The 26,574-nt window shown below is 33.5% G+C and overlaps 1 protein-coding gene across 13 annotated transcripts in view; it reads left to right on the forward strand.

Annotated features, from left to right (window-relative positions):
• The window catches only part of ADGRL2 (adhesion G protein-coupled receptor L2), a 619,307-nt gene that overhangs the window by 394,558 nt on the left and 198,175 nt on the right, over positions 1-26,574 (forward strand). For all 13 annotated transcript variants that reach the window (XM_053214320.1, XM_053214321.1, XM_053214304.1 and 10 more), the window contains exon 5: positions 4,923-4,964. The gene's annotated coding sequence lies outside the window, so the exon portion shown is untranslated. The remainder of the gene's footprint in view (positions 1-4,922; positions 4,965-26,574) is intronic.

A 26,574-nucleotide genomic window follows, 5' to 3' on the forward strand; every position in this document is an offset into this window, starting at 1 on the left:
GTACTTGAAAAATTCATTAAAAAGTGACTCATCTGAACTCCCAGATCTAAATCTGTAGAGTGATTCTGCAATGTTGTCCCAGAATTCAAGCAACAGAAATTAAAGAGTTCATATGCAAACGGTTTATAAAATACACCTAGACAAGGCACTTATTGCTTCATAGCTCGTGCCATTGTTTGAGGAATTCTGGTTTTACATTTTCTTTATATGGAGCTGGAATCCACTTCTCTGGAACTCTTTGCCATTTGTCTTGGTTTTCTAAAATACTCGCTGTCTCCTTTATATAAGGAGCCCTTCAAATATGTGAAGATAGTTTCCGTGCTTCTCTTCTTCTGCAGGTTTCTCTTTTTAATTAAACTTCTATTCCTTCAGCTACTCCCTAGGTTATATGGCATCCAAACTTCATCATTAATGAGAAGCTAAGTTTTCAATAACCATATGTTGAACATAGTCTTTTAATGATTATCTCAATTAAAATTAAAAATACGTACAGACTGTACCTTAAATAACCTTTTTTTATGTTTGGTCAAGTGTTCATTGATTGCTGTATTTAGGTGGTTTGTAATACCTAACATACCATCTAGAAATTGCCATGAAAATGTCAGACTGGTAAACCCAGCTATAGAAAGCATCTTTTTGGTTGCCTCCATTAATGAAAATGTTACCAGACACTACTAAGTGGTGATTGAAACATCATGCTGAAATATTACTGTTAGCTACTGGTGTAAAATTTCTCACCAGACAACTATCACAACTTCAGGATAAAATGTTTGCTATCTAAATACAAATTTTAGCAGGCACTAAAATTGTCAAGAAGAGCTAAGATCACTTTGCTTCTTAATTACAGTTTAAAAAATTATTATAAAAGTATCAAATTAAAATAGTTACTATTTGAAAAATTCTAAGCATTTATGAAATTATAATAAGCTAACCCTTTAAGTCAGAATTGAAGACAGTTTGAATATTCCCTATATGCCCACAAAAGTTTCTCTAGTCTTTTGCAAAATAAAATGATGATTTGTCCAACAATGTAGATGGTTAATATTCACCCAAGTGACATCAGTGATTTAATGCATCATGCTTTTTCTTCTCATTAAAATTGCTATTACTGAAGCTTGGCTAAATTTTCTTCATGCTTGGCTCTCCACTTAAGTCTGAGACTCTACAGGTTTCCTCTTATATCATGTTTTACTTCGTCTTCAGTTATTTTTCTTCCTTCTCCTACCTGCTTTCAGGAAATAGAAAGAAGCTCTTTGATGTGCCAATTCTGAGTATATTCAGATAAAATGCAAATAATTCAATAGACTTCTTAAGGAAGAAGAATGTGAGAGGTCGTTTCCCTTATTCATTGGCTATTTTATTGAGGTTAGATGACCCATGGTAGAGGCTTGCTGGAGTGAGTTTCAAATTGGCAAAAAAACCACAAAAACACACAAAAAACTAATTTGCTATAAAGGAATGGTGGCAGAAAGAGAAAAAAAAGTGAAGTAGGAAAGTCCAAATGTATATTCTTATCAAGTCTTACACTTGTCCAATAGTTACAAGCCTCTCTGAAAATATTTATATGTGTGGGTGGAGGCAAGTTGCCCATTAAATTGTAGGAAGTGTTATCAGATTCATCAGGACTTGGTTGTAAATTTGACTACACAGTTTTGGCTCATAGAGAAATAAGGAGGAAATATCTGATTAAAGTGTGCATTGCTGCTGAGGCAACTGAATGTTGCCATAGCAATTGAGATGAAATGTGCAAGAAGTGAGATAATTAAATCTAACCCCTTTAGTAGTTTTGACAGTCAATGCACTGCCAATAGGAAAAGTTATCTACAGTATTAAGATAAAACACATTCCTTATGGAAAGTCTCCTTACTAGTATTTTGTTGTTCCCTTTCTAAATACATTGCTTTAGGTGTCTAATTTGAATGTTCTCTTTTAATAATCAAATACAGTTTTGACCTTGGTCTGCAGCTGCCTAGAATTTCTGCTAGTTTATTGTATCATGGGAGCAGACATCTATAAAAAATATCCAATTTTTTTCCCTCAAGTTCTTAGAAAAAAGTATTCTGAAGCCAAAGCTGTCATATTTGAGCTTGGAATTCAATAATATCTAGAACGTGCTGCCCTCTTCAGGAGCTGGTGCTTAAAATTATTTTGCTTTTTTTTTTGAGCGGTTTAAAATTATAAATATGAGTTATAATATCAAAAATAGTATTAATAATTCTTTGGGAATAAGCACCACATACAATAAAATATTTCTATGTTAAAAGTCTTTTCCATTAAAATATTTCATTAAAAATCAATAAATACAAAATTTTGAAATAAATTGTCAATATGCACAATTAAGTATATAAATAGTTTCCTTAAAAGGAACTATTTTAAGTTTCCTTAAACTTAAGAAACTATTTTAAGTTTCCTTAAAACTATTCCTATACTCATTGGCAGAATTCCTGAATCATTACAGAATTTCTACAGAAACTACCCAAATGTTTCTTTAAAAGTAAAAATGTTTAAAAACTAAGATATCTTCTATGTCAAAATCTAAGTAGGACACACTTCAAATCTTAATTTTATTCTCCAGAAAAAAAGTCAGTAAATTTTGTGAACATCAATATCTGTCATTTCAAGGGCACCTGGCTGCCTCAGTAGGTAGAGGATGTGACTTCTGATCCCAGGGTCGTGAGTTCAAGTCCCACGTTGGGCATAGAGCTTACTTAAATATACATACATATATATGTGTGTGTGTGTGTGTGTGTGCGTGTGTGTGTATAAAATTTGAATTTTTAGCTAGTTTTTATTTATAAAAACATTTTCTTTACTGGAAATAATGATTCAAATTACATTAACACATGACAATTATTATTCAAAATTATTTCATTCAAAAATAGCCTTGGGGCCCCTGGGTGGCTCATTGGGTTAAAGCATCAACTCTTGATTTCAGCTCAGGTCATGATCTCCAGTTGGTGAGATTGAGCCCTGCTTTGGGCTCTGTGCAGACAGAGCCTCCTTGGGATTCTCTCTCACACTCTGTCTCTGCCGCTTCCCTGCTTGCGTGCACTCTCTCTCTCAAAATAAGTAAATAAACTTAAAAACAAAAACAAAACTTTGAAGGGTCTGAAGTGTCATTATCCAAAAACTCAAGTAAAAACCATTTTCTGAGTATGTTTTCTATTAAAATTTCCTTAGACATCTAGTTTTGGTAGGGGAGGTAGAGGGAGATGACTCAGTGTGTTTTTCTCTAAATTATGATATTTAAAAAATAAGTAAATAAAGGAACAGAAAATGACCAATACATAATAACACTATCAGGATATGAGAAAAGCATATTTTCTTACATACTGACATGTTTCTTTATTTTAGAACTATTGACACTAAGAAAGGTAATTTTGTACTAATTATTAAATGTGAGAGTAAGTTTTAATTACAAACTTCTAAAGAACACAAGAAATTCAAGAAAAAATTCCTTTTTCAAATATAATTTTGTTCTAATTCTTATCATGGGTGCAATCAAAACCTTGTTTTTAATGAACAGAAAACAGTAAGAAAATAAATAATGCTTTGTTATCATTTATTTAGTGTGGAAAAGTTGGAGCTTAGACTTCTAATTTTGTTTCTCACCTCCTACATCAGATTTCCAGTTCAAGATTCCAAACAGGAAAATAACTTATATATAAATTTGGATTAAAAAAAAATGGTCACTCATCCAGATGGCCAACAGGCACATGAAAAGATGCTCAACATCACTCCTCATCAGGGAAATACAAATCAAAACCACACTCAGATATCACCTCACGCCAGTCAGAGTGGCCAAAATGAACAAATCAGGAGACTACAGATGCTGGAGAGGATGTGGAGAAACGGGAACCCTCTTGCACTGTTGGTGGGAATGCAAACTGGTGCAGCCACTCTGGAAAACAGTGTGGAGGTTCCTCAAAAAATTAAAAATAGACCTACCCTATGACCCAGCAATAGCACTGCTAGGAATTTACCCAAGGGATACAGGAGTACTGATGCATAGGGGCACTTGTACCCCAATGTTTATAGCAGCACTCTCAACAATAGCCAAATTATGGAAAGAGCCTAAATGTCCATCAACTGATGAATGGATAAAGAAATTGTGGTTTATATACACAATGGAGTACTACGTGGCAATGAGAAAGAATGAAATATGGCCCTTTGTAGCAACATGGATGGAACTGGAGAGTGTTATGCTAAGTGAAATAAGCCATACATTGAAAGACAGATACCATATGTGTTCACTCTTATGTGGATCCTGAGAAACTTAACAGGAACCCATGGGGGAGGGGAAGAAAAAAAAAAGAGGTTAGATTGGGAGAGAGCCAAAGCATAAGAGACTCTTAAAAACTGAGAACAAACTGAGGGTTGATGGGGGGTGGGAAGGAGGGGAGGGTGGGTGATGGGTATTGAGGAGGGCACCTTTTGGGATGAGCACTGGGTGTCGTATGGAAACCAGTTTGACAATAAACTTCATATATTGAAAAAAAAAAGAATGTATAAAAAAAATGGTCACTAATGTTGACCTCAAGAAAGTAGAATGACCCTCAATTTTCCCTTAAAGAGTTTTGGGTATAGCTGTCGCATCTATAGAAACGAAAGTTTCAACTGAGCTAAAGGGGAGAAGGAGAGTAGTTCATTGACAACATTCTCTTAATCCTAATATATTTGTTTGGGGAAAATATAATGTTCTATTTCTGACTTTGAAACTCCTTATCACAACAATTGCTTAATTCTAAAGTAGCTCTGTTCAAAATCATGTAATACATGTTCAAGAATTCTTAGAACACTGATTTGTATTTTCTGCAATAGATTTACTTCATTTTTGTTTTGCTGCTGATGCATTACATTTGGCGGTTAGAACCCCTGTGGATGGAGGTATAATAAATAATAATATTTTCTTTGCTTTCCAGGGTATTTATGGCATAATGATAAATTTCATCTTTCCCAGAATGGTAAGTAAAGAGCTCTTTCTACATATGATAGTACTCAAACAAGAAAGAGTGAATTGTTATAATAAAAATGGAGTGGCATTTGCTAAAAGTATTGAATGATCTGATAATTATAAGGCAGTTTATATTCTTGAAATAAATGGATACTGCATTCAAATTCTATAAGCATTCCAAAATTCTCACCATGTACAGGCTCTTCAGAGTATAAGATTTCTGGGTTTTGTTGTTTTTGTTGTTGTTGTTGTTGTTGTATTGCATTTGAACACAGTGTAGTCAACATTTTGTTTTCTGGGATAATTTATTTTAAAGTATACACAGATATAGAAATAAATGTGGTTTATATTCTATGAGCATAAAGAAAAAGCATATCTGTGATACATATTGAGAGTTGGTGAGTAAGAGTCCTTTGGAATTTTTACTGTTACATAAAAACTGATTGTAATTTATGTTTGACCAGGGCTTTGCAGCATCTGTGAATTTAAAAATGTTTGTTTTCTAAGAGCATATATCATAACTTCTCCTAAGCGAGCTAGCTACTGTATGATTTTGTTTAAACACATAGTTTTCTTGCCTTTATGTTTTTATGATGTCAAAAGGTAATGTTTAGTTTTAGTCTTAATCATAACCTCTTTACAATTCAAATAACAATAAAAATTAATTTTATTGAATGGGAAAGGTCAATGTAAAATGATATTTCTCAGCAAGTTATTACTGCTTCCTATGATGTTTTTTTCCCAGTAGTCTTGGATATTCCCTATAAAAAGAAGGAATTTCTCACTGTAGAAAAAAATCACTTTGAAATAAACTGATCATCAAAATTGCTATTAATAATAGTGGAAATGCAGGGCACAAAATACATACATTGTACATTGTGTACACGTGTGCTTGTGTATCAAAAGGAAAGAGAATTGAGAGCATATGGTAGACTTAGGAAAAAACCTCAAAAAAAGGTGCACAAAACAGTGGAAAATGGGTAGTTTAATAGTCTTCATTACGTCTCCAATTCCTGAATTTCCTATAATAAATATGTATATTTTTATAATCAGAACAACACCATTATTTGAATATTAGGCTATTTAAAACAGTATATTTATTATTAATGAAATGTGAATATATGTAACAGAGGAAATAGGTCTTGTGCCAATTGCATAATCAAAATGATCTTACACAATTTTAAAAGAGCAAAGGCAAAAACAAAACAAACGAAAAACTGCAGCTAAGCCCAGAAGGAACCAAAAATATAAATTGAAGTTTAATTGGATTAAAAAAAAAGATAATGAAGAATTTAAAATGAGGTTAAAGCTATCATTTTTATTAATTTTACTCCCATACAAAAATACTCCTAGAATTCAGATATATGTGTGTGAAAAAATAAACATTTTAAAATTGAAATGAAAAGATCTGCAGTTTCACATTGGTGTATAGTTCATAAGGATTTGATATTTTATGAAATTTTTAAGAAGAAAAGCCAATACAGGGATGCCTGGCTGGCTCAGTCAGTAGAGCATGTGACTCTGGATCTCAGGGTTGCAAGTTCAAACCCCACAAAGGGTATACAGATTACTTAAGAATAAAATCTTCTTTAAATAAATTGATTAATTAACAAATTAATTAAATCATTTTTTAAAAAGAAGAAAAGGTCTAGCTAGAAACAGGCTAAAACATGAAGGTAAAACTTTTAAAATAAGCTCACACTTTTAAGACAGTAAATCAAACTCCTCAATAATAACAGAAAACTGTGATGTAAAATCTGTGTAATTTACTCACCTACAACCAATAATCACCTTTACAAGTTTAATGTACAGAATTATTTTAAGATCCAAGATTGAGAGTAATAAAGTATAATAGACAACTAGGTAACTACAAGAATATGTTAGCACAAGGGTTTTTTTAAATCTAAATAATATTTTAAAATCATTTATTAATAATAAACATAATAAATAGAACTAATAGAATATTTTCAAGATTAAAATTTTCTTCTCAGGAGTAGTTTATTATATGAAAATACAGCATAAATGTATGAGCTGCAGTTATATCTCAAATATCCAACAACTTTATCTGGACATAAGCCATAATTTTAGAGGAAATTTAGGGAAGAAAAAAAAGTGCTCTAGCCAGCATCTTACTCATGTTCACATTAATACTTCCCAAATTCTCACTTGCATCCCACTTGCTCTCAGTTTACATAAATCTAAAACAGAATTTGTTCTCTGATTGTCTAGCTCACAAACCAGGAAGGATATTATAAAAACCGAGAGGGGCAAGAGGAATGAATTGAAAAGTCAGAGGCTGTTCCCACCTTTTCATCGGTTGTAAGAAAAAATTGAGGGACCAAAGACTAACTATACGATTGATTTTGAGAAGCTGTATCGTATACTTTGGGTTTAAAATTTCTGATCTCTTAAATCAGAGAGTTACACTGGAAGATTTTTTATTAAATCTGCATTCCTTTCTAGCCCTAGAATTTTACAATAAAATGATGTATCCTTAAACTTACTATACAGAGCATAAGATAATATTGTGAGATTTGGAGTCATTAGAATGAAAAGGTTTTAATGATTAAAAGGGTTTTAATGATTAAAAGGGTAATTTTCATTCGTTTGCAAAATTCACTTGTATTGAAAGTCTCATCCAAATTATATTGTATAAGTGAGAGACTATATATTGTGCATTTTGATAATATTCTTTTCATATAGCTATTTTTTAAATGTACCTAAAAATTTAACATGAAATTTCTCACTTTGCTTTAAATTCCACTGTAAATAATGTGTGAGGGAAAAATCTAGCATCAGTCTTTGCTAAAGACTGGGAGGCCAAATTCATATCTATTTGTATATGGATGTATATATTTCTAATAGGTTTATGCTGCAAAGACGCTAATCTGATTTATTGGGGAATCAAAATTTTAATTCTTAATTCTCTTTTTGCTTCTACTCTATCTTTAGTACAACTGACATATCATGACATTTTAGAAAAAAGATAAACAAAATTAACCTCCCACCCATAACCAAGATCAGGTCAGTGTAACAAGTTATTGGATAACTAAAACATCTGCTCATTCCAACTATTTCTTTCTGATTTGTAACTGCAAATTTAAGCAAGCTGCTAAATTTCTGAATTACTATGTGAACTAAATTGAAAAGTAAATACATATTTTGTTTCACATGTATCTATTCAAACTAACTTTAAAACAGAATAAATCTTCAGAATTAACAAGTTTTTCTAATAGATTAGAGACAAATGCCAACTATTTAAATAAAGCAAATTTCTCAGTGTAATTAATCTGCTCTTCAGCAAAATAGATCTTTCCTCTCATTCCCAATTCTGGCTGTACTTAATGAACAAAGATTGAATTCATATTTCTGTGAATAGTCACAGCATCTAGTCTTCAATGAATAATAAAATATGTTTTATTTCTGAGAGCATTAATAAAAATTTGTTACTTTATTTCATGAATGACAAAAGTTCCATATTGGAGTTAAGTATAGCCAATAGTCATTGTGCAATTTATCTTTTAAAATTCCACAACGGTTTCAAATATATCAAATGTCAATTTTTAGGTCAGATGTAGTAATAGTAAAGAATTGTTAATTGGCCAACAGGTTGATTAGTTTAATATTTTGAGAAAAGGAAAGATTAAAAACAGTTCTCTCTTTTTCCTTCAATTAAAATTGCAAGCAATTATTCTTGTAGATTATAGATCCCTTTTGGGATTTCCGGTTTCATGTAACTTTTTGGTTCATTTCACAGGAATAATATTCATCTTAATTAGCAAAAAAACAGTTGATGGGCTTTTTATAAGAGGAAATTCACTCCATGCACCGATTACTGACACTAGATTATTCTGTTTAAAAATAATAATAATAAAGCTCTGCTTTTAGAGCAGTTGGTTGAATATGTTATCTGTTAATAGCCATTGTCTTTGAAGACAGGATGTCTTTCTTGATGGATGGTTAATACATTTTGTTTTAACCACAGAACTTATTAGCAATAACCTAAATTGGCTTATGAAATGAGTTTTTACCATTTCAGTTCAAACATACAAATCAAAATTATTAAATAAATAAAAAGACATTTCTGGTGTGTTATTGAATTGCTTTTCACAGTTTATAAGGTTAAAATACTTGCTTCCTTTTTAAAAAATTAAATATTTAGCAGCTAAAAAATAAAATGTCCAATACACATATAAGAAATAAATCATGAATGCCTGTGTCCCCTGTGACCTTCCAAGTTCTCTTTGTGCCCTTCTATAATTCCTTAACCGTCTTCCTCAGAACTAAACAGTATCCTAAATTTTCCCTATCCCTTATTTTCCTTATAATTTTATTGCATGTATTTGCACCCTAAACATATTATTATTTTGTTGATATGTTTGCAATAATATGTAAGTGAAAATGTATGTATTTGTCTGTGACTTTTCCATTCAACATTAAGTTCTTCAGTTTCAACTTTTGTTGCACATAACTATAATTCATTAGCTTACCCTGTTGTATAGTATTCCATTGTGTGCCATAATTTATTTGTCTTTAACATTGATTGGTATTTGGGTTACTTCCAATTTTTTGGTTTTGTTTTTTACTGTTTACATGGTGCTGCTATAACATTCTTTAACATGCATAAACATATGTACTAAAATTTCTCTAGGGCAAGCAGTCCTTAACCAGGAGTGATTTTGCCCCCAGGTAGTGTTTGGCAATGTGTGGAAACATTTTTGGTTGTCCTAACTTGGGGGATTCTACTGGTTTCTCATAGATAAAAGCCAGGGATGCTCTAAAAACCCTTTAAGGCACAAAACAAACAACAAAGTAAGTCGCCACAACAAAGAATTATCTGGACTAAAATGCCAATAATGTGAGGTTGTGAAATTGCTCTAGAACATATACTTGAAAATGAAATTGCTGAGTCACAGAGTATGAAGTTTCAAATTTATTAGAAAATTCCTAACTTGCACAATGTATCAATTTTACATTCCTGTCAACTATGTAAAGATAAATGTTCCAATAGTTCTACAACCTTGTTAGCACTTATTATTTGTTGTCAGGTGCCTTAAAATTTTTATCACTTTTCTGAATAGGAGATAAAAACTCCTCAGAGTTTCAAATTTCAATTCTTTGATTATTCATGATATTGTGCATCTTTTCTCACTTAATTAACAATTAGGGTTTTCTGTTCTATGAGGTATTGATTCTCTTTAACCAATTTTTTAAAAATTGAATTGTAGGGACACCTGGCTGGCTCAGTCAGTGGCACACAGGACTCTTGATCTCAGGGTTGTAAGTTCGAGCCCCATGTTGGGTGTAGGGGTTACTTAAAAATAAAATCTTCTAAGGACACCTGGGTGGCTGAGTCCGTTAAGTGTCCAACTCTGGATTTCAGCTCAGGTCATGAGCTCACAGTTCATGGGATGGAGCCCCTTGATGGTCTTTGTGCTGAAAGCACAGAGCCTGCTTGGGATTCTCTCTCTTCCTCACTCTCTGCCCCCTGCCCCTTCCATCTCAAAAATAAATAAATAAATAAATACATACATACATACATACATACATACATACATACACAAATAAACTTTAAAAATAGAATAAAATCTAGGGGCGCCTGCGCGGCTCAGTCCGTTGAGTGTCCTACTTTGGCCCAAGTCATGTTCTCACAGTCTGTGAGTTCGAGACCTGAGTCGGGTCTCTGTGCTGACAGCTTGGAGCCTGAAGCCTGCTTCCGATTCTGTGTCTCCCTCTCTTTCTGCTCCTCCCCCACTTGCACACACTCTCTCTCTCAAAGGTAAATAAACATTAAAAATAAACAAACAAATAAATAAAGTAAAATCTTTTAAAAACAAATTTAAAAATTCTAGGCAATATCTTTATTAATCCATTGTTCTTTATTTGTGTAATAAATGTCTTTTTCTAGCTAGTGGATTGCCTTTTTATTTCTTTATTTTTTTTTAAAGCGTGTCTTTGACCAAATGTGGGTTCAAATAGGGCATCATCAAACTGACAGTGTTTGGGGTGCTCTCCATCTTTTCACTTTATTAAGGTGCCCTTTTACGACAGAATTCTGAATCTTAATGCAGTTAAACTTAACAAAGTTTCAATTTTTGCTTATATCTTACATTTCCTACATAAGAAATCTTTCCCTTGATCTCAGTGTTTTTAACATTTTGTTTTTCACATTTAAGCCTTTAATCCATTTGAAATTTTTGTGTACGGTGTGAGTTAGAAATAAATTTTTAAAATAGAAATTATAGTCTTTACACCATATACTGAATGGTTTATACTTTCCCAAATGATCTTCAAAGCTAGCTTTTCATGAATCAAGTTTCCATATATTTTATGATCTAATTTTTAGCTCTCTGTTTTTTTCTTTCAATTTGTTTATCCCTTCACCAATATTTCACTGCTAACTTAAAAACCTGGTAAGTTCCTCTATGTGATCTTTATCAAGAGTATTTTGGCTCCTAAGACCATTCTTTCTTCTATATAAATCTTAGATTTTATACAATATTATATAAATGTTATATGTATATTTTTATATGTAATATTTTTCAAAAAAGTTTTATTTCATAAACTTGTTAGATATATCTCTACCATTTTATTAAAGTTTTTAATTATATGTTTTTAATGATTTCTTTTTTAAAGTGATAGTTCCTAATGTTTGTTTCTGGTACACGGAAACACAAATAACTTTTGTATTTTTATTTTATCCAGCAAACCTTCTCAACTTCCTTATTAATTTTCGTACTTTATCTGTATTTTCTCTTGTATTTCCTATAAACACAGTGCTTTTTCTGTGAGTAATTTCAGCTTTATTTCTTCCTTTCCAGTTTTTACACCATTTCATTTTCGTGTTCTCCACCAATAGATCAGTCTAACCTAGTATTGCACAGACATGATGATAGTAGACAACTTTTTTTCCTGTTTTTAAAACTAAATTCTATGAAAGTTTCACCATTAAGTTATAAGTATTTGTAGATATCCTCTGTCAAGTTAAGAAATTTTCCTTTTTTTGTTTTTAGTTTGATTTGATTTTTAAAAAATCTTTAATGGATATGAAATTTTAGCATGTTTTTTTCTACATTAATTTAGAGGACAACATGATTTTTCTAAGGTTGCTAAGCACTGAAGTATCTCTTACCTTAAGGACGTTTACTGAATGGGGTGAACAATAATTTTATTTTTCATGTTCTTGCTGGTACTAGAAAAAGTGACACAGCCCAAGGCTTGTGCTGGGATCCAAAATGCATATATCCTTATCATTAACCTGGTCAACAAAGCAATCGTCTCATAGAGGAAACTGCAAGAAAAACTTTAAGTCTTAAATGTATAACTAAGGAGAAAAAAATTCTCCTCTAAAAATTCATAATCATAAAACAGCCTTATTTTTATTCCAGCAAAAGTTCACGTAATCTCAGTGGTGTAAAGATTCCAAGATAAGGATTTAAACTGGTCCCTAGCTGTGCCTTTTGGGCTCAGTAGAATTAAAAAACAAAAATCCACTCTAGAGAGCCCATCTTTATTTCATCACTCCAAGAATTTTAACAGATAGAATTCCATAGGTATAAGTTAGAAATCACAAACACACTATTTAAAAAGGGGGTGGTGGTGAGAGTCGAATAATCAAAAATTAGGTGAAAAAAAAAGATAAAAAGCAGAATCAGACCCACAAAGACATAAAATATTGGAATTACCACATTCATTCTTTTTTGTCTTTTTTATCTCATTCATTGTTGCACATAAAACTAAATTCAAAAATATTTTCTTTTTTTAACATTTAATTTTCTCATGAATAACACATAAACTTTCCTTTCTCTAATGTAATAAATTAATGATATAGTCAGTTTAACTTGCAAGCTAAACCTGGTTATACTGAAATGGAATTTGATCACATTTATTTACCAAGCTATAAGAACTTCAGGAAACAAAAAAGAGTAGAAATAAGAATCGGTATTTTTCTGTTCAGCGTAAACAAACCAGTAAGATTGTAAATATTGTATTATACTAAAAATACCAAAACATACATTGATAGCTATTATACAAAACTAGTTTTCAAACTTCTTTTTGTAGGCAGATTCCATTTAGCTAAATACTCAAAAATGATAAGTATATTCTAAGTTATTAGAATATACTTTACTTATGTAGCATGTTATTTTCACCCAAAAATCTCAAGCACTTTCAAATATCTTTACATTTGTCTTTTGAAAAGTTCTAGAAAGGAGTTGTAGTCTTCCTTGACCTTGAACTCCTGATTGGTCTTATGGTGCACACTCTGCCAAAAATGAGCCAATCATACATAGTCTGTCCTTGTAATTTTTTAAACTGGAAATCCAAAGCCAACTTGTAGGCAAAGGGAGAATTGATGGGTTTATGGACCCTAAGGAAGGCTGATTTTGAGCCTTAATTCTAGTTATTAAACTTTAGGGATCTATGAACCAGTAAATTGCTTTGCTGAAGCTTATTTGAATTATTTCCATAACTTGCAACCAAAACGGTCCTGATAACTACACTTATATAAAGAAAATGAAATCCTGAGATGGTTTCACTGCATGCTGATAGTAATAGAAGGCAATGGATGAATAATACTTTTAATGCCTTTTCTACCACAAGGTTAGAGAATGGGGAAGAGTCTGAGGTAAGTTCTTTTGAAGCCCTGCTTTGACCAGAATGTACTTCTTCCCTCTGATTTAATCTTGAGGGTCAAAGTTAGGATTACTTAAAGTTATTCCTTATAACAAGGTTTAGGATCCCTATATTTTGAAAATTAAAATTTCTGGTACCTAAAGGAATTCCATCAAGAAGCCCTTCCTGGGTGTAATGTTATTTTCCAGTTTTCTTTTTGAGAGTTTACATCCCTTCAAGAGGAAGGGACTGAAATTTAAGGGAAGAATGTAACAATTATTGTGCATTTCATGCTATATTAAGGACCCAGTTGGCCCATTTCAATTTCTTTTCCAGTTATGTGTCAAGGGATGAATTGTGCCCCCCATCCCCAAATTCTTGTGTTGAAATCCAAAACTCTAGAGGTGCCTGGCTGGCTCAGTTGGTGGAGCATGTGACTCTTGATATCAGGGTCATGAATTCAAGCCCCACGTTGGTGGTAGAGATTACTTTTAAAAAAATTCCAAGAGGAGGAAGAGGAGGAAGTAAGATCTCAAATTCTAATGTCATCCTCCATATTATAAATAAGTATGTAAATATGAAATTTACATACTTATTATTTGGCAAAAATTGACAACTTTATACCCTGAGAAGAGGAACCATACTGCTTTTCTTACTTTAAATTAAAAAAAATAGCTTCAAGGGTAAATCAGTGGGTCTTTGTATCTACCCATAGATAGGAAACATCGACTCTCATAAGAAAGATAACAAATAATGACAATTCTTAGGGGTAATCTCTGCACTAGTCTACACTTGAAATCAAAAGCACTCTTTCCAACTATATTTAGGTAACAGAAGAAAAACTTGCTGAATATACCTGTCAAACTATTAATTCAATAAATATTTGTTTTGTGCCCATTATATTAAGTGTTATATCATATAGAAATATCAAAACAGACATTGACTCCTGATTCTGCGGAACTTTCAGTTTAGTTAATAGAAGCCTGGTTTAAAAAAAAAAAAAAAGTGTGATGCTTACAGGAGCCTGGAATGGAGGCAGAGAGGGAGAGTGTCTGAGTCCAAATGACACTTCCTGGAGGGACCACTTATTCCGTACTCAGATATCAACAGCCAGGAGGACTTTAAAACTTGAGTAAATAAATGAGCATACCCTCTTCCATACGGTCTTTGTTATCTGTACATACTTTGTAAAAAGGCTGGCACAAAAACTAAATATTATCCATGGTCTACTTTTCCTGTTCTAAATGTATATATTCATGTATTCATTACACAAATATTTTATTAAAGGAACCTATAGAAATCAGGCCTCTTAAGCTGACTGAAAAGCCTCAGTATGAAGTGACATATTAGCAACCACCTAGTCCTTGGCTTACTTTTTCCTGGCTCATATTCTAACATGGTAGGGACGTCAGATTATAATCTTACCCACACAGAACAATCGCATTGAAATGTTTCTAGACTTGGGTTAGCATCTCCAGAAACAAAAAGATCACTCTTTGTCTATCAAGATATTACATCTCTGAAAAAGTCTGACTCCAAGTGGTTCTGTTTTTAAACTGAATTATACCTCATAATACCTTGCAGCATCTTAATTCAGTAGCCTTTGGACATTCAGAATAAAGCTAATCCCACTACCACATAATACTGTTTCTAATTCAGAAAATAGTAGTGAGATTTTTGTGAAATTAAAATAGGCTTAGTAAAGAAAATGTGGAAAACTAAAAGAAGTAGATAAAAGGAGGAACCAGACATATTCTCGGTACCCAAGACACCCACATTTAAAATATTGATATTCTATTTGCAGCCTTTTTACTGTAAGTGATTTTCTCTGTCATTTTACATAATTTTATCCTCACATATGTAAACACACACACACACTCTAATTGAGTTTCCATCTAGTGGGGAGAATCTGCCATTGAGGATAAATAGGCAGGCACTGGAGAAAGACAGATCTGGGTTCAAAGTCAAGCATTATCTTGCTAGCTTTTATTACCTCCAACATGTTACTTAATCTCTCTTAGTCCCAATTTTTGAATTCATAACTAGAATCTACTTCTTGAGGTTGTGACTAGCATTAATTAACATGGAATGTTTAGCACAGTGTCTACCAAAAAGTACATGCTGAATGATGATTAAAATTATTATGTTTGTGTCTATACTATTCTGTAAAGCTATCAAATATAATAATGTTCAGGCTAAAAGTTTCTCGATTCTTTTAACCTTTCCTCATATGAAATGTTTTTAAGTCCCCTTGCCATACAGGCTACTCAATCCTAGAAGGTTTATAATTTTTCTATTTGTATCTTCTTTAAAATGTTGCTCTCAGATTTGATCATGGTAATCTGAAGAATCTGAGTTAGAATCAGATCATGTCCTTCCCTATTCTGTGAACATCCTAAATTTATTAATGCAATATAAATTATTTCTTCTTCTCCTTCTTCTTCCTCCTCCCCTCCTCCTTTCCCCCCACCTCCTCCTCCTTATACTGCTTCTGTAACCATAATATATACCATTGATTCTTGCCAGGTAAAGCTCTTCTTTTTTTCCTCTTAATACTGTTAGTAAATCTCATATCTCTCAAATTGAATTCAGGCAGTTGGTGTTTTGTCCCAAGGCAGAACCTCCCAATTATTCCAACCGAATTATATATGGTTAGATTCTGCCCATTTTTTAGTTGTTAAGAACTTTTAGATCCTGTTCTTATAATCTAATGGATCTACAACTCACTTTTCCTGTTTCATGTGACCAACTTTTGACAGGTATGCCTTCTTCATCTTTATGTCAGTCATTGATAAATATGTTTACATCAGACAAAGCCAAAGTCAAGACTGGTGGTATACCACTTGAAAAACCTTTCTCCGGATGCCTTAAAATTACCATTGGGTGCTGACACGGATGCCTTAAAATTACCACTGGGTGCAATCATTCAGCCAGTTATGAAAACACATAATAGTACTATTCCTAAATCTGTATTTCTCTATCTGGTCCACAAAGATATAAAGAAAAGCTTATTAAATGACTTGCTAGAATCAGATGTCTACTTCTATTGTCCTCATATACTGGTTTATCAACTTTATAGAAAAATAAATAAATAAGATTGGGCTGCATAGCTTATTCTTGTTGAATTTATACTTTCTCCTAATAGCAACTTTTAAAAAATGCTCACAAAATTGTCTTTTGTGATTGTGATTTGTAATTGTCTTTTATAAATATAATCTAGGCTATTCTCTCCCCAGCAACATTATTTTCATGGATTCGAAGTTTGCAGACTGCCATTTTTTTTAACATAAAGTGTTTTTCTCTTATCCCTTTCACTCTATTTCTCAAAGGTAACCAGCTAAACACTCCATAATCTTACTGAGAAGGTCTCTAGTAATAACTCATAGAGGTCCAGGGACATACTGGCACCTAGACCGGTCAGATTCTCCAAGTATGGCACATGGGTGAAGTGCTCAAACCATGAATTTAGCGATCTTGGCTCAAATCATAGCTATACATTTCTCTAATTGTATGATGTGGGACAAATTATTCAGTCTGATAATAATGCATGTTTTATAGCTAGGATGATTAAATGAAAAATGCAAATAAATATTAGTGTATGATACCTACTCTGTCCTCAATGAATGTTATTTACATTAGAAACAATCTAGCTACGTTGTCTTTCAATTTTTGGCCAGTGTCTAATGGCCTTGACCTCATCCATTCCACAAATACATATTGAGTAGTACTTGGTACATACAAGGTACTCAAGATACTATACTGAACAAATCAAAGTCCTTGCACTCATAGCGCTTACACTGTAGTTCAGGAGAAGAAAAACACATAAGTATGTGAAGTAATGGCAGTGATTAGAAGAATGAAAAGTTTAGGAATCAGAGTATGTTAGAGAGAATTATTTTATAAAGAGTGCTCAAGATCCTGAAGAGATGGCATATGAACAGAGATATGAATGAACCAACAGGGAAGAAACATAAAGAAGTAAAAATACTTTCCTTTCTTTTTCATGAATAAATTTTATGTCTTGAACTTAAAAAAAATGAGCCTATTCCTGTATTGATCTTCTTCCTTATTTCATGCTAAGGAAATCGTTTTTGTTCTCTTTAGCATCTTTCACAAGCCCCAGCTCTTTTTGTGCTTTAGTCTTGCTGATGTTATTTTTATAGGTCTATGCTATCTTCATATATTTGTGCTTGATTATGTGCCCTCCTTTTACCTTTTTCTGCACATATTGTTTTAAATTCAGAGCCTGTCAGTTGGTCCCTGTGCTGCACACTGGTTTCTCTGGTTTCCTCCCCATTCTCTTGCTCATTAGAATCATTTGTGTTTGCATAGGCAGAACACTGCTTAAATCAAACTCTGAGAGCACATGGCCACTTTTCCCCAAGGTTCCCATCATTTCCATCTTACCTACTGGTTTCTGTCAGAATTGGGTCCAGAGTAGGAGTTCCCTTACTGCTTACTCTGCCTTCTGGGAAATGAAATTATCGGCAAGGTCGGTCAAGAAACTGTCAGTGTTTTGCTTTCTGAGGAATGAAAGTTTCTGCAGATACTTTGAGACTGAAATCCCTAGTCCAAAGTAAGTTGCTGCCCTGATAATTTTGTGGTCTGCACTAGAAAAACATCCTTCTCTATAGGAAGTCTGTAGTGCGGTCACAAAGTGCTATCACTTCTCTGTGTCTCTTCTTTTATATTCATCTAGATTATTCTCCAGTGTGTTCCCACCCACAGGTTCTTGAATTTTCATGTAGGTTCACAGCTTCTAACCAGTAAGGACTATTCACCTATTTTTTTAATTAGCTTGGTCTAATTACAATTAAAAATAAATTAGATTAGAAATTAAAATTGTTACATGACCAAATTCTATGCCTAGGAAACCAGGAAGTTTCCCTACAGCTTAATATTAACAAGCAGCATGAAATCATAGAAGACTTTGGAACAGAAGGTAGTGTGTATTCTTGACCAGGCCATATACTATCTTGAAGATATCAGAACTGAAGGGCCCTTACCTGAAAGATGGGAGATCTGGACTCTCTACTTTGCTGAAGAGCAAAACACGGTTAGCTGACTTGCCCACAGTCTCACAGCTACTTAGAGATGGTGATTGAAAGATAAGGTGATTTTCCCTTAGGCCAGTACATTTCACCCCACGAGGTTACCTTCCATTTCCCCTCAGTGAAAGCCAAGCAATATCTGCCTTTCCTACCTCACAGAGTTGTTGTGAGAGGGAAGGAGCTAACAGGTGTGTAATGACAGTGGTTGTGTAAAGGGGTATTAGGATAATGATTTTAATGATTTAATCTGTTGGTTTCTGTGGGCTTTTTTCCCTCCTTCTTGTTCAAGAGATTTGCATTTTAAATTTAAATCTGTGGTGAAATGTGCTTACTTTGTCAAAGATTTACAACAAATTACAGGCTGCATCCCACAGAGGAGAGAGCCTGGGTTTTTTGGCAGCCCTGGGACCAGGATGATAATCCTTATTCTGTCACTCAGAGGATTCATGACAATACATCTCTTAACTTCTCTGACTTTAGTTTTCTCATCTGTTAAAGAGCTAAACATTCCTATATCTTAAAGTTGTGAGAATTGACACAGAAGGGCTCGGTATCAGTGGTTATTTTTGTTTGTTTTTTAATTTGGTTTTCCTGTATTTTTCTCCTCCTTCAGACTATGAGCTTCTTGATGGCAGACGCTACTTATTTATCTTTGTATTCCTGGAGTCTGGCACTCAATAGCTACACAGTATGTTTGTTGAATAAATTATTTACCAAGGTGAACAAGAGTGGGTCTGAGGGCAGCAGCATTTTGGAAGTCAGTGTTTTTCCAACTCGACTGGTAAGAGCGTGATGTTAAGTTTCATGAAGGTACTTCGGGCACTGCTCAAAGTAGACAGGGTGTAGCTGAGTGAACTCTTGGCCTTCATGTTGCTTTAATCAGAGCATACATAATTGTTTCTTATTAACAGATCGGGTTGCTATGCAAGATTGTTTCTAGACAAAAATGTTTTTCAGCTAAAAGAAAGTTGAAAGAAGATATGTAGGCTTTAGAGTCTCAAAGACACCTCTAATACTTATTTTACAAATTAACCTCCCTTTGTCAGAATTGCCTCATTTCTCACAGAATTTGTAGCATTTCAGGTTGGTTATAGATGGGCAGGAAGGTATCACACGCACACCTGCCATTTCCCAATATTCAGCCAAGAATACCAAAGTGGATTCCACCTGGATCCAGGTGGCCATTTGTATCAGAAGCAGGTGCATGCAGACACAGCATACCTTGGCTTGGCTTTCCTCTTCCTCTGGTTCCCTATGGGCCACACAGCTGCCAGAGACACTACTGCCAGGGTTGAAAAACACAACTTTTAAAACTCAAACTTACTATCCTAGAAGCATTTATACTCTAGGCACTTCCACGTAAGAAAATTCTTACAGACACTGGTTCTCCCATGTTCTAGAACCAAACTAACACGGACAAGAAAAACTCCTCTGGGCAAGATGGGGAAGAGCTGGAAAAGTCAGGGTCAAGGGTCCCTGAATAGTATCTCTGCCTCCAGCTTCCAGTGTTCCTGTCTCTCTGGAGGTTTATTTTGAAGATTAAATAAAGTAAGGGTAACATTAAAATATTTAGCAATGTGTAACTGGTTGAGCTTGGGCACTAATAGATCAGAACAGATGCTGGTCATAAACTACCAGCAAGCCTTGCCCGTGCTTGCCAGCTGAATGCCAGCCCTGAAATAAAAGACCATTAAAATGTCTTCATGATATCTGTCACATAGAGATGGTACTTGATTAATGTTAATCCCGTCTACCCTGCTTCACAACTTCCTCTTGAACAAAATCCAGTAAAAACAAAATGGCAACTCCAAGAAGACATATCCCCAAAGAACCAGACAAGTCAGGTTTATTATTTTATGAATGTAACATATTAATAGATAATAAATTAATATATTAATTTCTCTTCACACCAATAATACCAAAATTCATTCTGTGCTCTACAGTAAAAACGGATATACTTTAAAAAAATAAATTGTACCAGGGATCCTGGGTGGCTCAGTCAGTTCAGCGCTCGACTCTTGATTTCGGCTAAGGTCATGATTCTAAGGTCATGGAATCGAGTCCTGCATTGGGGTCCATGCTGAGTGTGAAGCCTGCTTAAGACTCTCTCTTTTTCTCCCTCCCTCCCTCCCTCTACCCTTTTCCCCTTCTTGTGTGCGCATGTTCTCTCGCTTTCTCTCTCTCTCTCAAAAAAATAATAATTGTAAACTATTCCCCAATGTAAACTATTCCCCAAGTTAGAATCCACCTGTGAACTAGTACTATATCTTAGTTATACGCATTGGGGCCATTGTCTCTTTCCTCCTTTATCATTTTCCTTACTAGGAATGGTTAATTCATTAAATTTAGTTAGATTCTATCAGTTGCTTTAAGCCAATGTTTTCCAGAGGTTGGCATTGGAAAAGGAGAACACTACCAAAACCACCTGGGTCTTTTTCTCCACTCCCCAAAGTCCTCCCAGAGATTTTGATGGCTTCCTTCCTCTTAAGAACATTCCAGAATGACTATTCAGAGTTTGCTATAACAGTTAGTCAATAACACTTGCATTTGACAGACTCAAAGTCAGGCAGGGGTAAGAAAGCTTTATAATGACAAGAAGGGAAGGCTTCAAGTAAGCACTGATTGGAAGCTGCTGGCATGGAGAAGCTAGATGTGGGTTAACTAGAAGTGAGAGTCTTATATGGTGGTTTGGGAAGCACATTTGTCTTTTTCTAGTTGGTCTTGAGTTAGAAGCAGAATCAAAACACAGGGAAGCTGGCAGTCGGCGATCTAGTTCTGATCACTCTGGGTTGATTGCTGCAGAGGTTGTGGGTCAAAGTTCTATTGTCGTATTTGGTTTGAGTAGTGTCTATTTGTATATTCAGTTTCTTAGACAATATGAACATATATGTAGAAAACCTGGAGGAATTCATAAAAAAGCTCTAGAAAGAATGAGTTTAGCAAGGTCTCATGATATCAGGTCAGTGCATAAAATTAATTCTATAGCTAAATCCATAGAGATAGAAATAGATTAGTGGTTGTCAGGGGCTGGAGGAAGGGTAATGAGGAGTGACTACTAATGGCTATGGGGTTTCTTTTTGGGGTGCCAAAGATGTTATAAAGTGTGATGATTTCACAACCTTGTGAACATACTAAAACCACTGAACTATATTGTTTAAAAGGGTGACTTTTATTCTGTTAAATAAATTATAAAAGCATTATAACTTTACTTATATAAACTGGCAATAAGCAACTGAAATTGAAAATGTAAAAAATATTATTGATAGGAGAGTCAAGAGATACGAAATACTAAGGGATAAGTTTAACAAACTATGTGCAAGACCTGTACACTGAAAACTGCAAATATCTCAGAGAGAAATTAAAGAAGACCTCAATAAATGGAGAAACATTCTATTAAAAAAAAAAAAGCATCTGCCAGAACGAACCACGGTAAGTATGTGCAGGATACCTTAAGTAACTTAGCTTAGGAAAAACGTTGAACTAGCCTTTGTGGAGGTTTTGTTAATGGCACAACAGAGGGAAGAAAGAAAGACATCTTTGTAGCAGAGGCAAAACTGGATTGTATCAGCTTCAGTAGTGGAGAAGACAGGGCTGAGGGATGGGCCAGAAGTAGAGATGAGATGGGATGACAAGTAACTGACCAGTATCACCATTTAGTCAGGGTTCTCTCAGGTCTCAACATCAGGTCATGCATTTGCTGGGCAGTAGGAATCTTGTTAACAGCTAATCTTTGTGTGGCTGTTAGACTAAGCCAAATTTGAAGCTAGCATGCATATAGGCATGCCTTGCCTGTACTGATTTTCCTGCTTTTTACTTTTCAGTCTTTACTTTCTCTTTGCTTTATAATTCTTAGTTACTCTTACCACTTTTATTTCTATTTAATTGTAAATCTCCTTAAATTCTTTTTGGAATATGAAGGATTATAAACTAATAAGTAAAAATTAGGGTGCTAATAGACAAGTGTCTTTAATTGTGTTTAGCTATTTCAGAGTATAATAAGCTTAACCAGATACTCTTCTAATGTTATGGATTTATGGAAAAAACTAAGCACTTTTGAATAAAAAAGAGTGAAAATCATAAGCTATGAACATAAAAGTGAATGGATTCTTTAAGTTGTTAACTTAAAATAAAACAATCAAAACTACCAGCAACTGGGTGCCTGGGTGGCTCCACTGGTTAAGCATTCATTTCTTGATTTCCGCTTAGGTCATGATCTCACGCTTTGGTTTGTGAGACAGAGTCCCAGGCTCTGCACTGGCAGTGAAGAGCCTGTTTGGAATTCTCTCTCCTCCTTTCTCTGCCTCTCCCCCACGCCCACTCTTTCTGTCTCAAAATAAATAAATAGACTTAAAAAAAAAAACACCAGCAACAACACTGGCATATATGTGATAAAATATTCTCATTATAAAGCTATAGTCAATATAAAGCTATATATTTCAAATTGTAGCTCTAAAATCTTTTGCTAGAATACAACCCAATATGTGAGAATATGTAAGAATTTTCAAAATTGTTTCACATCAGGTTGTACAGTTTTAGGCATCTATGCGGCAGCATTTTGAAAGTTGTCAGTGTTTTATGCTATTAATGGTACCAAAATAATAGCAAATATTTGAGGGCTGACTTACTACGTGCTAAGTACTACCTGTATTAATTCATCCAGCCCTCACAGCAACACTATAAAATACGTGTAACTATGATTCCCATTTTATAAACAAGGAAAGAAAGAGTTAAAGATGAGCTTCCATAACTTGCTCAAATTATAGAAGCCTGAACATGGTGGAGCTAGGGTCTGCTCTGGTGGTCTGATCCAAATTCTAAGCTTTTAGCTCGTGTTGCTTTTCTAAAACAATTTTTCAAACATCCTAAAATTAACATTAACTAAAGTTAAGTGAATCTACACTTTATGAGACCCTTTAGAGATCTTTTTCAACAGATCTTTTTCAAGATAAAGTAGAAGAAAAGGTTCTTCTTCAATATTGTTTTTATTTTTAAAAAGTAACATCTGTGGCTTTTTTGAAAGGATATGTCAAATGCTTCAGTGGTGGCGTTTCAAAAACTTTTGCAGAGCAAAGTAATTTAAAATGGTATTTACCAAATTCTTGACTGTACCAAATTGCAGAATTTTAAGTAAGAAGTGAATATAAATGATTTCACCTAGGTATAGCCTCATAGTTATTAAGCATTAAGAAAAGAAATTCTACTTCTCCATGCCTGTGTTCTGTTAAGAGTCAATAGTAATAAAAACGTTTCATGCTTTTAGTATCGACACAGACTTAAGTTAATTTGCCAAATTAATTATCCAATTTTATGAATTGAATATGTCTTTTATCTTACAATTTGGCAGGAAAACTAAAAAGGGAAAGACGACAAAATTTTTGAAAAATAAATACTATGATTACTAGAAACAATTTTACTTTTGTTATTTAGAAGAGCTTTCCTTAGTGAAAAAAAAAATTGAAAACTTCCAATATGAAGAAGATCCAATCATACATACCAATATCAGTTTCTAGGTGACATGGGAAATTATTTGTGATTTTCTTTTAAATGGTGTCTGTCTCAACAATTGACATATATAATTGTTCTAATAAAGATTTAATGGTGAAGCTGTTTAGGTAAGTCTTTAATAAAATGATGTTTTCTCTGAAATAAAATTAAGAACAGTTAGTTTAAAATTTCAAGAGATGTACATAAGGACAAAAGTATTTCAGTAAGACTACTATAATAAGCACAAAGGCTCTTTTCAGAAAATATGTATTACTCAGGACTTTTCACTGATATGAAGGATATTATGCAAATGGCATAATTTATAGGAATTTTTAAAAACCAGTATGTTTAATACAGGTGATTCTCACTTTGTGGAGTTAGTTCATTATGATCATATTTCCCAGTTGACATACTTGCATAAAATTGAGTTATATTCATAAAGGAAAATGTTTTCACCTGTAATCACAAAAAAATTTGTATATGAAAATACAAAATATAAAATTAAGAATGATAATAATGGTACTAAAAATAAACATAAATAAGAAACATAACAATTTGGGATAATAAAAAAATGTTTCTAATTCGGGTTAAGGAGATCATCTCAATTCTTAATAAATACCCTCTTTTGAAAAATATACCCTTAAAAAGACTACTTTTTGAACATATCTGAGACTATCAATTGCTCCCAGTATTTTTTAGTTAAGGGTTAGCTTGTTTGCTTTTGTGTTTAGCTGTTTCTGCTGTATTAGTGTGTCTTAATTATTTTTTTTAACTAGTAAGTCTTTTAAGCCATGTCTATTAATACTTAAAAGGTATTTGCTTCCATCTTTTCTTGGGTTGAAAAAGACTGATTCCTTTTATGTGTCCTGCTTTGGTGAACTATACTTATGGGATATAAGGTCATACAAAAATAATCAAAATCATCATTTGCTACTGTCAAGTTACCTTGCCATGTAGGGAAACTAAACAGGTTACAGAAAGCAAAGAAAAGGGAAGAGTAAACATCAGTGAAAGAGTGGTGGAAAGTATTGTCAAGTGAGGAGGAAAAGAGAAAACTGGTGAATAAATATAAGCAGAGACAGGATTGAGCTAACTGGTGAGCATGAGGGGGGGCAGCACTTAATTTCAGTATTGGGCTATGCGGTAAGTGCACAGATGGGGTAGCATATATGCAAATCCTTTGAACACAGTAAAGCACCATTACTATTACACGATACATTTCTTCATATCTTACAAAGTATATAGACAGTGTAATTCAGCATTCACTCACATATAAGTTATTGACCACTGGAACTCAAAAATTTAAATGTTTATAGGAATGAGGAAGAAAAGTGAGTGAAGGGCAGTTGGGTTGAACATATAGTTCTCTAGATCTGTTTTTCTATTTCTCACTTTACAAAGATATGGGTGAAGGGTCACCTCGTGGGCTCAGTTTGGGGAGCATGCAGCTCTTGATCTCAGGGTCATGGGTTCAAGCCCCACATTGGGTGTAGAGATTAATTAATTAAAAAACAAAACAAAACAAAACAAAAACAAAGATGTGGGTGAAGATATATTTTACTTTCCTTTAATGCCACTATTAAAGTAGAACACAAAACACTATTGCTGATTAGGTGATTCATGGCACATGATGTTTTGCCTTGATTTTGAGGAGGTCCCAGGGAATGGTAGAGAATGTGATACATGTTTTCATTAAAAGGGAAGGCCTCTCCGGCTGAATGTTGCTATGAGGTAACATCCATCCAATGTTGTTGGACCTTTCCATTTTTTTTTTTCAGAAGCTGGAAATCCATGTTTTGATTGAAACCTCCTAATTTTTAAAACTTGACAAAAACAGATTAAAAACAAACAAAATACTATATGACTCAACATCTGTAAGGCCAATAAATTACATTTGTTGGCTAGATTTTATACAGATCAGTAGTTCGTGACCTCTTGCATGCTGTGCTAAGAGCTGGCATACAATGTTTAGTGAGATTTTAAGGAGTTTACTGTCTAGTGAGAGAGGAGTAAATCAATAAATATAATGATGTGTAATAAGTGCTATGATAATCAATGTTCATTTTTATGGTTCTTCAACACTCAAAAATTACATATCATCAAAGAAAGAGAAAATAATATTCAGTATGATCTTCTTAGATGGCAAAGTACTATATAGTCACACATTTTGAAAAGAGTTTTAAAAAACTAGGAATGTAAACAAAAGAAACAGAATTTAAAGAAATAGAATTTCAACAGAAAAAGAGAACATCCTCCTTGGAAATTTTGATTAAGTTACTCCTTAAGATAATATTAATAAAATTTGCTAGTGATTTCGCAGGGAAAAAAATGGTTAAAATGTTTTTTGGCTCTTGGATGTAGGGTTCCAGTCTTTAACTGCTTAGTGAATCATAAATGAACTCAGATGGAAATATGATACTTTCACCATAATGCATAAAATATCAGACGTTCTGTGTTTGAATAAAACCAAAA

This window comes from Acinonyx jubatus, chromosome C1, assembly GCF_027475565.1.
Source record: "Acinonyx jubatus isolate Ajub_Pintada_27869175 chromosome C1, VMU_Ajub_asm_v1.0, whole genome shotgun sequence".
NCBI classification, from domain to species: Eukaryota; Metazoa; Chordata; class Mammalia; order Carnivora; family Felidae; genus Acinonyx; species Acinonyx jubatus.